This window comes from Chelonoidis abingdonii, chromosome 17 (genome assembly GCF_003597395.2).
Source record: "Chelonoidis abingdonii isolate Lonesome George chromosome 17, CheloAbing_2.0, whole genome shotgun sequence".
Taxonomy (NCBI): Eukaryota; Metazoa; Chordata; order Testudines; family Testudinidae; genus Chelonoidis; species Chelonoidis abingdonii.
The window spans coordinates 20135637-20139460 of NC_133785.1; the positions used below are offsets into that span (position 1 = coordinate 20135637).

General features: G+C 53.2%; 1 long non-coding RNA gene across 1 annotated transcript; it reads left to right on the forward strand.

Moving 5' to 3' along the window:
- Positions 1-476: 476 nt before the first annotated feature.
- On the forward strand, positions 477-1880 carry LOC142047862 (uncharacterized). The gene is made up of 2 exons (XR_012657129.1): positions 477-622; positions 1270-1880. It is a non-coding gene; the product is annotated as an uncharacterized LOC142047862 (long non-coding RNA).
- The last annotated feature ends 1944 nt before the right edge of the window (positions 1881-3824 follow it).

Here is a 3824-nt window from a genome sequence, read left to right on the forward strand (position 1 = left end):
CCGCCCTTTAAATGCCCCAGGAATTTTAAAAATCCCCTTCCTGTTTGCTCAGCCAGGTGTGGAGTGCAATCAGTGAATCTTTCCAGGTGACCATAACTCCACACACCAAATAAGCCCCAGCATGTAGCAATGGAGAGTTGCTGGACCTCATCAGTGTTTGGGGGGAGGAAGCTGTGCAGTCCCAGCTGCACTCCAGCAGTACGAATTACAATACCTATGGGCAGATATCAAGGGCCATGCTGGAAAGGGGCCATGACCAGGACACGCTGCAGTGCAGGGTTAAAGTGAAGGAGCTGCGGAGTTCCTATTGCAAAGCCCACGAGGGAAACCGCCGCTCCAGCACTGACCCCACAACCTGCCGTTTTTATAAAGAGCTGGACGCGATACTTGGGGGTGACCCCACCGCCAGTTGGAGGACCACAATGGACACTTCAGTGCAGGGGGCGAGGAGGCCGTGCAGGGGGGAGGAGGAGGAAACCGAGAGTGAGGGTACTGGGGGTGGGGGGAGACACCCCGGAGTCCCAGGAGGCATGCAGCCAGGAGCTCTTCTCAAGCCAGGAGGAAGGTAGCCAGTCGCAGCAGCTGGTACTTGGTGAAGGACAAGCAGAGGAGCGGGTTCCCGGTAAGCGGCTTTTATTTTTCAGGATGGAAATGTTTCGGGAGAGGAGGAGGGTTAGGGCTGCATGCATGCATGCCTAGATGTGGAATAGCCCATTGATGTGGTCTATCAATGTCGCGGTAATCAGCCTCGGTAATCTCTTCAAAAGTTTCAGCCAGAGCGTGGGCAATGCGCTTGCGCAAGTTTATAGGGAGAGCCACTGTGGTCCTTGTCCCAGTCAGGCTAACGCGTCCGTGCCACTGTGCCGCGAGGGGTGGGGGGACCATTGCTGCACACAGGCAAGCTGCATAGGGGCCAGGGCGGAATCCGCATTGCTGTAGAAGACCCTCTGCGCTCTTTCCCAGGTGACCCGCAGCAGCGAGATATCTTCCAGGATTAACTCCTGTGGAAAATGTTGGGAGAGTGTTCAGTGTAGGTGCCCCTGCAGCAGTTTGCTTTCCCCAATGCACAGAAACCCTGCACAGCCCTGAAGCAATCAGTCCCCCTTACTCACCATTTCAGGGGCTCCTGTGGGTTATGTGCACTCTTTTGGTATGGAAAATTATGCTAAAGTGAAGACTGTAAACTCCTTCACTGTCTGTGGAATAACTGTCTGAGATATAAACAATGCTGCCTCTGTTAACTGTTGCCTTTTTTTTCCTTTCCACAAGCAACCTTGAGTTCTCAGCTGCCCATGTTAACAGCAGCTCAAAGACTCCAAAACCTGCGGAAGAAGCGCGAAAAAGCAAAGAAGACCTGCTGCAAGCAGTTATGGATCACTCTGCCAGAGAGAATAAAAAACTGCAGGACTGGAGGGAAAGGGAAAGCAGGATCCGCCAGAGAAATGCAGCGGCCAGGAAGAAAAGCACAAAGCAGCTGATAAGCATCCTGGCGCGCCAAGAGGACTCTATCCAGGCGCTCGTAGCCATGCAGGCAGAGCACTACCACACCGCCCCCCCCGTCCCAAAGCTCTTTCCCTTGTGCCCCAATGTCAGCTCCAAACCCCTTCCCCAGCATCCAGGTTCTTACCCACCACCAGCTGCCTCCAACACCTGTACGTTCACCAACCAGCCCTGAGAACTACGACCCTTACCCTCTGCACTCAACCCCCATCACCACATGCAGTATAGGCATCCTGAAGTGCAGCAGTCATTGCACAGCACTCCAGACAGGACATATTCAAACCTGTGACTGTACAGTTCCCCACCCCACCCCCTGCCCTTTTAGGTTCCCAAAATGTTGTGTGTCTGTCAATAAAGTTATTTTCTTTTCAATAAATGAATTCTTGGCTTTGAAAACAGTCTTTATTATTGCAGAAAGTCAAAGATACCTTAGCCCAGGAAAGAAACAGCACTGCAAATCAGCTTAGGAAAAACAGATTCCTACTAACATTGTAACCACTGCACTTCACTCCCGTGCAAGGCACCAAACATACTGTTGGTTTTCAGCCTCAAATTCCTCCCTCAAGGCATCCCTGATCCTTGAAGCCCTGTGCTGGGCCTCTCTAGTAGCCCTGCTCTCTGGCTGTGCAAATTCAGCCTCCAGGCGTTGAACCTCAGAGGTCCATGCCTGACTGAATGTTTCACCCTTCCCTTCACAAATATTATGGAGGGTACAGCACGTGGATATAACTGCAGGGGATGCTGCTTTCCCCCAAGTCTAGCTTCCCATACAGAGATCGCCAGCGCCCTTTTAAAACGGCCAAAAGCACACTCCACAGTCATTCGGCACTGGCTCAGCCTGTAGTTGAACTGGTCCTTGCTCCTGTCAAGCTTCCCTGTATACGGTTTCATGAGCCAAGGCATTAACAGGTAAGCGGGGTCTCCAAGGATCACAATGGGCATTTTCGACATCCCCTACTGTGATCTTCCGGTCTGGGAAAAAAGTCCCTGCCTGCAGCTCTTCCTGAACAGGCCAGTGTTCCGAAAGATGTGCATGCATCATGCACCTTTCCAGGCCAGCCTGTGTTAATGTCAATGAAACACCCCACGGTGATCCACAAGCGCCTGGAGAACCATAGAGAATACCCCTTCCGATTAATGTACTCGGATGCTAGGTGGGGTGGTGCCAGAATAGGCAATATGCGTCCCATCTATCGCCCCTCCACAGTTAGGGAAACCCATTTGTGCAAAGCCATCCACAATGTCCTGCACGTTCCCCAGAGTCACGGTTCTTCTTAGCAGGATGTGATTAATGGCCCTGCAAACTTGCATCAAAAAGACTCCAACGGTCGACTTTCCCACTCCAAACTGGTTCCCGACCGATCGGTAGCTGTCTGGAGTTGCCAGCTTCCAGACTGCAATAGCCACTCGCTTCTCCACCGGCAGGGCAGCTCTCAATCTCGTGTCCTTGCGCCGCAGGGTGGGGGCGAGCTCAGCACACAGTCCCATGAAAGTGGCTTTTCTCATCCGAAAGTTCTGCAGCCACTGCTCGTCATCCCAGACTTCCATGACGATGTGATCCCACCACTCAGTGCTTGTTTCCCGAGCCCAAAAGCGTGTTCCACGGTGCTGAGCATTTCCGTGAAAGCCACAAGCAATGTTGTGTCGTACATGTCAGGCGACTCGCAATCATCGTCAGACTCCTCATCACTTTGGAGCTGAAGGAATAGCTCGACTGCCAAACGTGATGTGCTGGCAAGACTCATCAGCATACTCCTCAGCAGTTCGGGCTCCATTTCCCACAGAAATCGCGCTGCACAGAAACCGTTGAGAGAGTCACAATGGCCCCAAACGTGGACAGAAAAACAGGGACTGCTGGGATGTAAAGCGATGCATCACGGGGTGTTGGGACAGGAAGCAGAATGACCCACACCCTTCCGTCCCCTTCCCACAACCCACGGCACCAAAATGGGATGAGGTGCTCTGTGGGATAGCTGTCCATAATGCACCACTCCCAACAGCACTGCAAATGCTGCAAATGTGGCCTCACTGCAGCGCTGGTAGCTGTCAGTGTGGCCACACTCCAGCGCTTTCCCTACACAGCTGTACGAAGACAGCTGTAACTCCCAGCGCTGCAGACCTCAAAGTGTAGCCAAGGCCTCATATCCTTCCCAAGGTCATGCTGCTTTCTGAGGGCTTGGCTACACTCAAAACTTCAAAGCGCTGCCGCAGGAGCGGTCCCGCGGCAGCGCTTTGAAGTGCAAGTGTGATCATGGAGCCAGCGCTGGGAGAGAGCTCTCCCAGCGCTGCAGGTACTCCACCTCCCCGTGGGGATTAGCTTGCAG